The sequence below is a fragment of the Myotis daubentonii genome, chromosome 1, assembly GCF_963259705.1.
Source record: "Myotis daubentonii chromosome 1, mMyoDau2.1, whole genome shotgun sequence".
In the NCBI taxonomy this organism is placed as follows: Eukaryota; Metazoa; Chordata; class Mammalia; order Chiroptera; family Vespertilionidae; genus Myotis; species Myotis daubentonii.
The window spans coordinates 187,938,439-187,952,967 of NC_081840.1; positions in this window are offsets into that span (position 1 = coordinate 187,938,439).

A 14,529-nucleotide genomic window follows, 5' to 3' on the forward strand; every position below is an offset into this window, starting at 1 on the left:
TGAAACATGCCTTTTCTAATTTGTCTTTCTTAATCAATATTCATGAAGTGCAAATTTTATGGACATGATTTATCTCTCTCCTGTACATCAAGCAACAATCCTTGTGAGGTGCAGTAATGGGCTGCCAATTTTTTCATCATCTGAATGTTAGGGCCCAATAGATGATCTGGTCTGTCATTTCAGATGTGCTTCCCAGAGTCAGGAGGCCTTGGAGGTACTCCTGGAAGGTGTGGCTGCAGACAAGGTTTAGCCTTGTCTCTGTTCCAATGAGAAAATTCCACTTTTTAAAATTTGTTTTTATCTTTCAATGTGATATTTTAGTTGAAAATATTTTTAAATTGGAAGAAATTAGGAAAACCACCCATTTTTCATTTTGAAAATGAAAAACCAGAGGCACAGATGGTAAGTTATGTACTTAAGTTTATTAAATATTCAATAAAAAATTCATAAAGTTCAGATAATGAAAAAAAAACCCTCTCTGGCCACATGAAATTATATCCCCTGCTAATTTGACAGTGTGAAATGGGATAAAACAATCTCATGGTCATTTTGCTTTTAGTGTCCATTAATATGCCTGCTACATTGGTGTTTATTTGTAGGTGACTCATCAAAGGTATAATGGGTGCATTTCACAATAATACTTGTATGGCTTCAAGTATATCTACACTAATAAAAGACAAACATGCAAATTGACTATAACTTTGCTACGCCTTAAGCCATGCCCACCAGCCAATCAGAGCAACTATATGCAAATTAACTCAACCAAGATGGCGGCCAGCAGCCCCAGAGGTGAAGTGAGCAGGAGGCTTGGTTGCTCCAGTGATGGAGGAAGCCAAGCTTCACGGCTGGCTCTGAGCTCCAATCAAAGCAACAAAGTTTCAATTATAGAAGATAAATAAACCCCAGATACCTGCTTTCAGCCGGCTGTGCCATGGAGCTGGAGTGAGCAAGAGCTGGCTCTGAGCTTCACTGAAGGCAACAAGTTTCAATTATAGAAGGTAAATAAATCCCTGAATTAAAACAAACAAACAAATAAACAAACAAACAAAAACAGAAAAAAAGGAGAGGCTGGGAGCTTCCATCACCGGGGTGCTTGGCCAGCCTTAAAACAGCCATCAGCCCCTCACCCAGGCTGGCCAAACCTCCATGGGGTGAGGGTGCCCCCTGGCGGGGCCTTGACCAGCCTGCAAGCAGCCATCAGCCCCTCACCCAGTCTGGCCAGGCACCCCAGTGGGGCCCCCCCACCCTGAAGGGGGTGTGACCAGCTGCAAACACCCATCAGCCCCTCACCCAGGCTGGCGAGGCAACCCAGCGGGACCCCCACCCTGATCCGGAATACCCTTCAGGGCAAACCAGCCAGCCCCAACCCGCGCACCAGGCCTCTATCCTATATAATAAAAGGGTAATATGAAAACTGACCCTAACAGCAGAACGACTGGGAATGACTGGTCACTATGACACACACTAACCACCAGGGGGCAGATGCTCAATGCAGGAGCTGCCCCCTGATAGTCAGTGTGCTCCCACAGGGGGAGCTCTGCTCAGCCACAAGCCAGGCTGATGGCTGCCAGCACAGGTGGTGGGAGCCTCTCCCGCATCCTGAGCAGCACTAAAGATGTCCGACTGCAGCTTAGACCTGCTCCCCACTGGCAAGTGGACATCCCCCGAGGGCTCCCGGGCTGCCAGAGGGATGTCTGACTGCCAGCTTAGGCCTGATCTCCCAGGGAGCGGGCCTAAACCAGCAGGTGGTCATCCTCTGAGGGGTCCCAGACTGCGAGAGGGCACAGGCCAGGCTGAGCGATCCCCTGAGTGCACAAGTTTTTGTGCACCGGGCCTCTAGTAGAAGATAATGTAATAAAACAGGGAATGAAAAGACTAAATTATCTACCAATGAGCACAAAGCAAAGCACATCTTGTCATTACCTTCCACTTATTTTTCCCAGCTGTTCTAAGGACTCAGAGAATTATAATCTAACTAGAGGCCTGGTGCACAAAATTCGTGTATGAGTGGGGGAATCCCTCAGCCCAGCCTGCACCTTCTCCAATCTGAGACCCCTAGGGGGAACTGAGACCCCTATGGGATCGGCCTACACTGGCAGTCGGACATCCCTCTCGCAATCCGGGACTGCTGGCTCCTAACCTCTCACCTGCCTGCCTGCCTGATCTCCCCTAACCACTCTGCCTGCCAGCCTGATCACCCCAAACTGGCCCCCCTTCTGGTCTGATCACCCCCAATTGCCCCTCCTGCAGCCAGCCTGCTCCCTTCCAACTGCCACCCCTTGGCCTGCTCCCTCCCAGCTGCTCCCCCCACAGCCTGATTGCCCCCAACTGTCCCCCCCTGCCGGCCTGCTTGCCCCCAACTTCCTCCCCGCCCCCCTGCTGGCCTTCTCACCCCCAACTGCCTGTACCTCAGCCCCATCATCATGGCTTTGTCCAGAAGGACATCTGGTCTCCCGGTCTAATTAGCATATTACCTATTTATTAGTATAGATTAGAAATTACTACATATAGTATTTTTCCTAAACTTGCAATTAACCTTGATTCTAAGAAAAGAAAAGATAAGACATTAAACTGCACATTATGAGCAAAGATTTGTACTTTTCTTGCTTCAGTACCCTCTGAAGTGGTCACAGGCATCAGGCAGTTTGGCCATTGGGTAGCAGCCAGCAAAGCCATGCTTAAGTACCATAAACAAAGGAAACTTAAGGAGGGATTAGCAAGGGAAGATTTGGTATATTACTCCTCTTATTGCCTGTGACAAGCTTTGCTTATGGTCATGTTTTGAGAAAAGGGGAGGCAAGGGCTACCTGCTGATACCCAGAACAACTCATTTGGAACCATGGACTTAGAAATGTATGAGTGACTTTCTAGGTAGTATATGTTTCTTTAAAATTTTGATTTTATCATTGAATGTATAGGGCATTAATCTTAAAAAGTATCTTATTTCAACACACTTAAAACTAACAATTTAACTAAAATATTTTAGTTTATCTTTCTGTTTCAGTCTGCATCATATAAATAATGCAAATATAGTTGAGCTGTAGGCAAATGCCTTTGTATTTGGAGGTAGAAGGAGAGGATATAAAAAATGATGAGTGGGTTGGCAGAACCAGCAAACCTTGCTTTTTCAGAGAAAAAAGCATTTCTCTATTCTGCTGTCTTTATCTTTGTGTGTTCTGTATTCTTTTGTGATTCATCCATCTGAGCCTTTTTATTCACTTTTCATCTTCTATATATTTGCAAAAATACTTGGTATGCTGGTAACTATATCCTCTGGTATGCATTTATTCCTATTTGCACATTTTGGATTTATAATTTCAGTGTGGATATGAGAGAAAATTGAGATAATTAGAATTTATTCCTATAAACACTTAAACTGTTTTCAATTTTTAATGTATTACACATTCTTATTAATGCTTCATATGATAACAGCTTCCCAAGCACCAGTATTAAATAATAGCAAACTAATCACAAAATTACTTAGATGTTAAACAGGTTTTTGCTCCTTTGAAACAAAGGAGGAAATGTTGTAGACATTAGGCATAAGAACAGGAGACCATAAAACCATAAGACATTAGTGTTCTTTGTGGGTTATTAGATTCTCAAGGACAAAAGTTAAAGTTCTGGAGTGAACAGGAATAGTAGTCCCACAAGTAGCAGTTAACCTCATCACTTGTCAGTTCCTTTTGAGCACTGGGATAGGTGATCAAGAGGCAGCATTTCTCACTCCTCCCTTCATTGATAATCTTCCTTGGCACACAGGTTCCAAATCAATGGCCTTGATCAGAAAGCCCCAAACAAACTCTATCTTCTTTTGTCCCATTTTGCTTGTTTGTGCTTTACACAGAGTTCCCTTACAGGCTGAGCAGCCTTTCCCTTTGCCTCCCAGAGTTCATAATTTCAAGGTTCTTCACATCTAGCAAATGATTTTCTTATGTGAAATCAGAGTTGTTATAACCTCTCGTTGTTATATGACATTTATTTAATCTAATTCTATAAATATTTCAAATCTTGTTCTATGGGAAACTTAATTCTCATTCACCCTCTTTCACAACAGTGATATCAGGAAATTCCAAGGAAAACATCCTGAAGAGGATATACACAGGGGAGTTTGCATTTTTACGATTTTACCAGATTCTGTTCTGAAATCAGCTGTTATGCATAATTCAATTCAGCACATGTGGAATCCCTGCTCTGTGCTCAGCATGGGATGGGGGACTAAGGTTGTAAAGGCTGGGTAAACCACAAGCATTAAATCAACAAGCTTATAACTTCACCAGGGAAACAAACAAACAAAAACCCCATGGAATGGTTAGGAAACCATGTATTTCAGCATATGCTTAAATTCTTATATATCTGCCAAATATAATACGTGCTGCAAGAATCCACAAAACAAGAGTCATTTGTTTCTGGGGTTCTCAGGAAAAAGATTTGATGGAATTGGATTTTGAGGGGGAGGATGTAAATTAGGCTGCTGTGAAAAGGGAAAAACATGTGCCCAGTGTATAATAAATTGAAACAGAAGAAATAATTTTTCCCCATGCTATTGTATGTGGATTGGCATTACATGGCCCAAAGCTTGAGCAAAAGCAAAGGGATACTGGGCTAAGACTGAAAGAGAAACCTAACAGAATTCCATGAAGGAGGGATAGTCTGGAAACAATGAGGAACAATGAAAAAGCAGCCCTATTTCTTCATTCTCTAACTTGAAGACCGGAAGGTTAATAGATGTCAGACTTAATATGCTTTGCAAATTCAGTCAAACAAATTAGTAGTGATTTTAGAAAACTCCAAAATACTCATGTTATCCTGTACTTCAAAACTCATCTGACTTCCACTTTATACCGAAAGACTATCCTACCACTTCTACAATACCCTTCAATCTTCATTTTTTCCTTTGCCAATAACATGGTATTTTTTTTTCTTGTCAGAATGACCTCTTACACCATCCACCTCAAATTGAGAACTGATGCCAGACAGTTTGTAATTCTCCACAAAAACCAGAGGAAAGCACAGCTGAGGCCCTTCACTGTCTGGCCCTGAATGTCTATCATGTCTATCAAATGTAAGAAATAAACCAAGATAACACTGTGAGTAAATTGACCACCTGCAGATCTCATTGTAGGCTTAAATGACAGCAGTGGTAACAATACCAAATGCTCATTTTTAATAAAAAGGGGAATGTGGGCTTATATTAAAGTATTCCTTTCCCTTTCAACCCAATATATCAGCAGTGTCATCTTGCACAATTCATTTCATCTCATTTCTTCCACCAGCCACAGTATGCCAAGGCTCCTTTAATTTGTTACATCATCCTGGCTTTCTATATGGGATTTCCCCCTACAAATCATTTGCCACAATTACTGTTTTATGTCTAAAATAATGACGCATTTTCTAAAACTGTTTTCTATCATGCAAAGAAAGTAATCATATTTAATTAGCGTATAACAATTTAAATATTTTCATTTATACACTTTTTTCCTGCCACTGTTTTACAATCTACAAATATTAATGATATTTTTTCCTCTCTGTAAGCTTTCAAGTATGTATCTTTACATTTTAATTACAGTCACCACAAAACAATATAAATTTTTTTTCTTTTTTCTGGATTGGGCTTTTGTCATAGTCTACCATATCACTCTGTTAGTTACCAAACACATTTTCTATTGTTTGGCACCTGCAATGTAAGGTTCAGGAAGAAGATTTGAGTTCCTGATCTCTAGTAGGAGTAAGGCCCCAGAAGGACAATGGGAATGTGTTGCAAGTAATAAAGGAGATAAACTCCTTGAAAGTAACAATTCAAAGTGCAGAAAACAGAAGTGTTTCAGGAGGAAGGAATGATCACTGATGAGAGGTCTAGCAAAATAACGCCTGATGATGGACCACTGAATAGAAGCATAGTGGTCAATGGTGACCTTGACCGGAGCACTTTTGGTGGACTGGTAGGGAAAAAAGATTGATTGAAGTGGTCACTTTGGAGATTGACTAGAGCAGCGGTTCTCAACCTGTGGGTCACAACCCCTTTGGGGGTCGAACGACCCTTTCACAGGGGTCACCTAAGACCATCGGAAAACACATATATAATTACATATTGTTTTTGTGATTAATCACTATGCTTTAATTATGTTCAATTTGTAACAATGAAAATATATCCTGCATATCAGATATTTACATTATGATTCATAGCAGTAGCAAAATTACAGTTATGAAGTAGCAACGAAAATAATTTTATGGTTGGGGGTCACCACAACATGAGGAACTGTATTAAAGGGTCGCAGCATTAGGAAGGTTGAGAACCACTGGACTAGAGGAAGATGAGATACTATCTATACAATAAAAAGGTAATATGCTAATTAGACCGGATGCCTTCAGACATCCAGCTGGATGTCCTTCCGGACAAAACCACAATGGCGGGGGCTGAGGTAGAGGCAGTTAGGGGCAATCAAGCTGGCAGGGGAGAGCAGTTAGAGGAGACCAGGCAGGCAGGGGAGGGCAATCAGGGGCTGGTAGGCAGAGGTGGTTAGGGGCATCAGGCAGGCAGGAGAAGGCAGTTGGGTGACCAGGTCGGCAGGGGAGGGCAGTTAGGGGTGATCAGGCCAGCAGGAAAAGGCAGTTAGAGGACGATCAGGCTGGCAGGCAGAGAGGTTAGGGGTGATTGGGCAGGCAGGCAGAGGCAGTTAGGGGCTATCAGGCAGGCAGGGGAGCAGTTAGGGGCATCAGGCAGTCAGGCAAAGTGGTTAGGGGTAATCAGGCAGGCAGGCAGGTGAGCTGTTAGGAACCAGTGGTCCCATATTGCAAGAGGGATGTCCGACTGCCAGTTTAGGCCCTATCCTGGCAGTCGAACAACCCCCAAGTGGTCCCAGATTGGAGAGGATGTAGGCCGGGCTGAGGGACCCCCTCTTCCTGTGCACGAATTTGCATCAGGCCTCTAGTCTTTAAATAACCTCTTGAAGAGTTTGCTGTAAAGAAAAGCAGAAGAGCCTGGAAAGAAATGAGAGGTCAGGAGAAAGTATTTTTTGTGTTTTTTTTTTTTAGAATTGCAAATACTAAATGTCTGAGTCTCAAGACATAATCCAGCAAATAGGCTGGGGAATTTATGATGCATAAGAGAGAGGGAATAATCACAGGATAAAAGCCCTTGAATAGGTGAGATGGATGATAGCTAGTGCATAAGTGAAAAGTGCCCTCCAATAATTGGATATTAGCAGTAAATGGTAGGAAAAGTGGTTAATTCTGTGGTAATTGGACATGGAGGATCTTTTTTTACTCTCAATTTTGCCTATAAAACAGAAAGAAAAACTACTAGCATAATTATTCAGCTCCATTCATTCTAATATTAAAAACAACAACTTTATCTCTCTTAATCACTTTTGTTTGTGTGTGTATTGAGAGACCACACCATGAGCAAAAATATAGTCATGTGAAAGAACTCAGAATTGTTCAGAGAAATGCTTAGAAGCTCTGGGGCTGGCCTAAGCTTGTACATGGCAAGAAATAGCAAGAGGTGAGCTTTGGAAAGTAGGTCAGCAAAGGATTGAGTGTAGCCTTGTACATTTGAATGCATGCAGACTTGGGGCTTCATTATATAAATGCTGGGGAATTACCACTAATCAGTGAATGGCCTTATCAAACATGTGTCTTCAAAAGGGATTTTCAGAGGTTTGGAAGGAAATCAGAAAGCAAATCAATTTAATATATGTTCAATAATCTCAAATTAAAGCCTTTTTATCTATAAAACCAACGGAGTCTTTCACTTTAGAAAGGTATGATAAATCTACTCTGTTCAAAATGTATTCTTCTAACAAATATACTGGTAGATATTTGGGAATTATGTAGAACAACATGCATGCAAATACATACACACAGAGTACTCTAAATTTTGAATCAACTGAATTCAATGTAATTACCATAATTAGCTTAGCTTGTTCTGTTACAGTTTCTCTGATAAGCACATTTGAAAATAAAGTGTCTTTAATGTGTTTTAGTGCAAATTTGTACAAATTTGATCAAAATGTACACAATAGTAAAATGGGTTTCTTATACTATTCTTTGGAAAGGTTTATTTTATTTTATCACATGGCAAGGGTATCAAAGAAAGAATGTGTGTGTGTGTGTGTGTGTGTGTGTGTGTGTCTATGAGTTATCTATCTATATATACAAAAGCCAAGCGACTGGAACGACAGGAATGACCGGTCACTATGACGCACACTTCAGCAGGCCAACAGACCAGATCAGGGGCGGGCCTGGCCAGCCAACCTCCTGCGGCCCCTCCCCACAGCCAGCCCAATTGGGGCAGGCCTGCCGGATCCCACCTGTGCACGAATTCATGTACCGAGCCTCTAGTTATATATAATCACAAAATCTGTCAAAAATTTGTAATCATTTTTCACAATTTAGTTTAAAAGCAAAAATCATTACTTCTTTTCTCCAATTTCTCTTTGAATTTAAACCTTTCATGAAAACATTTAATATTCGTGTGTAGAAGGAAATCTTGGCACTGCTGCAGGAATGTCACGATGGGCATGGTAATATAGAATTGGAAATGACCACTTTGTTCAGAGGGAAATGAGTCCACAGGTCCTTGGTTGGGAAGGAGTCTTCAGTTAGGTTCAGTAAGGCTCTGGCATACCAAGATCCCTCAAAGTTTCTAGTTCTGTAATAACGTTAGCTAGTTAGAATAGTTGTAATGAAATATGGAATTCAGTTTTGATATTTCCAAGGGAAGAGCTGTAGGTGAGGGAATTCTCCTTACAAAGCAAGGGAGTAAGTTATGAAACTCTGAGGAAGAGTCTTAGAGGCAGAGGTAACAGCAAGTGTAAATGCCCAAAGGCAGGAGTGTGGACATTTTTCTTTCCTTTTAACATGTTCTTTTAGTCCATAAACATAGGTTTATAACAGGAAGTGTTGTACAAAAGCAATCTTTGTCTATTTGATTCAACAAATATCTTTTGAGTGGCATCATGCTAAAAAGGACTTCCTACTAGAAGCAAGGCAACCTCACTAAAAATGAGGCTGGAAATGTAGGGTCAAAACAAAAACTGATCATGCACAAAATTGGCCAGAGGGAAGAGGCCTCACTCTAGCCAGGGAATGGCTATCTGTATCTATATGGGAATAAATTAGCCAATAAATCAGCCAAAACTGTATATCTGTAACTCAGAAGGCCTGTGAAGCCAAACCACAGTAAGACATTTTCACACATCAAGTAAGAAATTTTCTGCTTCCCTACCTCTTTTCCATCCTGAATATACCAATTGATGTCTTCTTACCTGATCTTGGGGAGCCATGCATAGCAGCTGACCAGTGTGGGAGATGAAAGGATAATTCAAGAGGAAGATGACACTTCCTTTGACCGCAATAGGTTTCTTAGCTTTGGGTGCACATGAACTGGGAGGGAAGCAGTTAAATTTAAGAGGGTTTTTTAATTATACTTGATTAGACTAAAATGTTAATACCTAGAAAAATAGGTTTTTATTAACTGAGAATGACTAGAGATGTTGTGGGATCTACTAGAGATGCTCTGAGAGGATGGAAAAGAGTGAGTTTGCAGGCCTCTGGGTAAAACAATCAGAATTCTTTTATTTGAGCTCAGCTCATTGATTAAATATACAGGGTGGGGAAAAAGTAGGTTTACAGTTATTATCCTACTATATATAAAGCGCTAGGTGCCGTCATGACCGATCAGGCGACCGGTCACCATGAAGTGCATGGAGCACCTCTTGGTCCCCCCGCCCTGGCTCTTGAGCCACTCACCACGAGGGGAGCTGGCGGTGGGGTGGGACTGGGGACTGTTGAGTGGCAGTGGTGGGCTACTTTGCAGGGTGGCTGTGAGCTTAGCAGAGCAGTCACCCAGGCGGCACTGAGTTTCGCAAAGCAGTTGCAGGGTGAGGGGAGTTTCAGGAAACGTCCAGCAGTGAGCTTCGCAGGGTGACAGCAAGCTTCATGGAACAGTCGAGGGGCTGGGGGAGCCTCATGGAGCAGTTGAGGGGCCGTGAGGATTGCGGAGCATCCTCTGGCGGGAGCTTCATGTAGTGTCGCAGGGCAGCAGAGGCCATGGGACTGAGACCAGGCTAGGCCTAGGGACCCTAACTGTGCACAATTTCGTGTGTGCTGGGCCTCTACTAATTAAATAATAATACAAGAATAAACTCTGTTTTTCATACTTACAACTGAATTCTTGTATTATTATTATTATTATTGTACTAGAGGACCGATGCATGAAATTCGTGCAAGGGACTTGGTTCTCACAGCCCTGGCTGCCTTGGCCCTCACAGCTGTGGCTGCCTTGCAGCCCTGTGGCCCCGCCCACTCGTCCTTCCTGAAGGTCATCTGGAAGGCTGTTCCGGAGGGTCATTCTGCCCGCCGTCCGGTATAATTAGCATATTAGCTCTTGATTATATAGGATTATTTTTCCATACTCACAACTCTAAACATGTTTTTTGCCCCTTCCTGTATTTCATTTTTATTTCACTGTCATCAATTGGTACAGACTATGGTGATCAGCTATATAGCTAACTACATTGCATACTCTAATTGGAAAGGCTTTTAATTGATGTTGGTTGTGCAGAGGCAGCAAGTGCATTTTTACTTAATCAATCTACTCTGCAAGAAGGGCCAAAGCAAGCAAAATGCTGTGACTAAATATATCCATGGTTTATTCTGAAAAGATGTGAAAAGGAGAAAAGGAAAGGAAGAGAAACATGAAAATAAAAGAAAAAATATAATAAAAGACCATACCTATATGTCTTAGCTGGGTATAGAAGACCATTCAAATCTGGTTCCCACTTCTTTTCTCATATTAATTTCTTCTTCTTCCTGTAATTTCCTACCATAATTAATTTCTCCCTCTCTGTGAACACATCATTATTCTTTCTTACAGTCTTATGTCCAACTCATTTCTTAGCCTGGAATGGCTTCTCCTGCAACTGTTTATGCTTCTGCTACTTCTGCCTTTAGTATGGGTGAAATGTCACCCCTTCGGTGAAAATGTCCTTATCTCCTTCAGGCAGGGTTAGACATTCTGGACTCTGCCTTCTCTGAGTTATTCTTTGTCTAGTTCACTGTAGATGCACTTCCCGTCCTGCAGAACAGCTGTTTGCCAGCATGCTCATCTTCCCCACTGAGTTGCTTGGACACAGCTCTGTATCTTATTTACTTTTTTAATCTCCAGAATCTGGTGTAGTTCTTCACACCTATTAGATGATCACAAGTGTCTGTTTGGTTGATTAATTAACAATGATCTTTGAGCAGCTAACGAATGACAGGATTAAGAAGAAATCACACTACTCTTATACGTCATCCTTAGGTACCAAATTCCTCTTAATTGTTATTTTTTTCAAGGTCTCTCAACAACAGGGATGAAGAGTGGAATTCCCAGCCCAGGATTAGTAGACCATGGCACTGAACTTTCTCCTGCTGTCCTTCCCAGGACTCCAGACCTGGGCTTTCCCAGGCAGCTCAGCCTAAAGATGAAGCAGCACTTTAGTAAGGACATGACATTCTAGGTAATTCACAGTTGAGTAAGGCTCTGTCTCCATAAGAGGAGTGATCAAAAGGCCAAGATGCAGAAATAACTGCTGATGAAGTGGCCTCGGGGCATAACTGAAGACCTGCTCTGCAAGTTACTCTTCAATTATGGGAACACATGCTCTATGCAAAACCTTAGTAGTAGTCAAGGAAACCCTTAGTTTCCTAAAATTTCTTTTTAGAGGAAGGTTTCAACTTCTTCCTCTTCCTGTTCTGTCTTCCCTCACCTATAGAATTTCTTTTTCTCCATCATTGTTTTACTCTTCTTCTTCAAAAAAATTTCCCAAAGGATTCAAGGTGCTTCAGAAATTTAGGTTTCTAAACTATGCCAATTTGGATGATTTTTGAGAGTGCATCAAGTTTTATGGGAGTTGCAAGGACACACATGAGGTAGTCCATTCAGAGCACCAGGATGTCCTAAATATCACTCTTAATTATACTTTCCTCACAACTTTTAAAGACCTCCCCCAATCATGTGGCTTGAAGAGTCCATGAAGGTTCTCTGGTATTTGTTTTTATTATATCTTTTGCCCATATTTTAAAAGTTATAGCACAAATTGATTTAATTAAAACATGAAAAAGTCCAATAACTTTGGAAACAGAGCATCAATATAATCTTAGACCAATGAAAACTATGTTAATGAAAACCTCTTGTTTTCCATTCTAATTTAGCAAACTTCAGTATTTGAAGAGATTTTAACTGTAACAATGTTTGTTGCAATTTTTAAAGGATTTTTTTTTCTATCCTTAAAGTCCACAGTAGAATTGAAACTATGGACAGATTATTAGACCCATCAGTAGGTCATAACCTACTATCCCAGTGCCTCTAAGCTTTTACCTATAAACTACAGTGCCTGCTCTCTTCATGATACTTTGAAAACTAGGATGTTTTCTTTGTAAAAAGGTGGAGCTATACTTGGTGCTGTCTAAGCTTTCCTCAGATTCCTGTATCCGGTGATTCTGTTTCTACATTTCAACAAAGGGAAGCACTGATTATACACAATTCTGGCAAGTATCCCAGAGGGGCTGAATATTATTTCAAAAGTCATACAATATATTAGTAGCAAGGCTGGGATTTGAACTCACAATTTCATGACAATATATTTTTTTTACCCTTAACATCATATCACTGAGATACTTTCATTAACATTTCCCTTAGTTAACGTATTTCATTCCACTTTTTTATGTGCTGTGGATCATGGTGACTGATATTTCTTTTTATATTGCAGGGAATGTTTACATAAAAGTCTGACATTTAACACCATCTATTCTGCCACACACTACTGCATTCATTTGGAATAACAAAATACTTGACCAACATTAAGTAATGTTAGTAAATTTTATTATTATATATCATATGATAGCATGTCTGAATTAATTGTCTATTTCTTAAATGTGGTCTTATATTGTTTTACTTACTGCTGAATGATTTTCTAATTTTATGGATTTGCAATGTTTTTCCTTAAAGAGGCTAAGTTTTGTTTTTACTATTTTAGATCCCAGAATTAGAGTAATTGATGTGTAGATTTATTTCTGGTGGTTTGATAAAATTGTATTTCCATGTATTAAAATGCTTCCACAATAGTGTGTTTGCTAGAGTAGTAAAACTTCATAGAGATGTGTTGTAATTAACCAAGCTTCCTTAAAATTGTCTTCATAAAGCATACATTAGAATATTTATCTAACAATATACTAGTATACACTTCCTATAATTTATGAGCTGCACCATGACAATGAAATTCAATACACTCAGTCCAAAAATAATTATCTGAACATGTAAAGAATCATTTTCTTTAGAGAACTATAATTTAGTAACTAAAAAGGTAAAAAAAAAATGTTTGAATATTATGAGATGTACTCTAATAGAAACATGATTGTTTTTAAGCATTTAAGACAGAACATTTACTTATGTTCCATTAAGCCTATTTAAGACTTTTAAATATTGATAGACTTAATGCACTATCTTTGCACTAATCTTCCTGGTCTTTGGGCATACATAGTAAAGTTGTTACAGTCGTATGCACATACAAACTAAGTTATCTTGAAATTATTTGCTACTTATATTGAAACTAGAGGCCCTAATTGCCCTCCTACTGGACTGGTTGCCCCTTACTGTCCTCGACCCCCCGCTGGCCTGGTCACCCCCAACTGCCGCCCCCTGCCACCCTGGTTGTCCCCAACTGCCCCCCCTGTCAGCCTGGTTGCCCCCAATTGTCCCTTTCCACCAGCCTGGTCATTCCTAATTGCCCCCCCCACCACCACCACCAGCCTGGTTGCCCCTTACTGCCCCCCCTGCCGGCCTGGTCGCCCCATGCAGCCTGCTGGTCAGTCGTAACTGTTACTGTGACAGCATCCCGGACAATGGCATATTCCTCTATTATTAGTATAGACAGCCACCATTTTTTATATGTATCAGATACTGTTAGTCTCTATGTAAAATGTGATAAAAGTGTAATTTCTTGTTCATCAATAAGGAAAAAGTCATAGAAAAATTTAGTAAATTTCCCATAGTTATGCAACTAGCAAGATACAGAGTTAAAATTCCAACACTTCAAATTCCAGTTTGTGCTCTTGATCTATACTGAACTGCCTTGAATGAGCATTAATGTTATTTTTAGTTTAGGATACTTGTTTACCAGCAAACAAAAATTATTAAAAGGATATTTTAAAATGAATTGGTTATTTCCAGGGGTTTTGTCATTAGACACTACATAATTTAAATATTGGTTTCAAAATTATTTGGGAAGTGACTTCATTTGGACTTTTTGGCCTTTATTTTTCTCATATGTGAAATATAGGTAATATGTACTTTGAAGTTATTTGAAAATTAAATGCCATAGTAAATATAAAATACTTATCATACTACTTGTCACAGAGTAAGGTCTTAATACAAGGTAACTATCACCTCAGATTGGTCTTTTAGATTTCCCATAAACAACATAGCAGGATTTTGGAGTATCTTCTACTATTTTATCTCATTAAACATTTATAATATTATTAGTT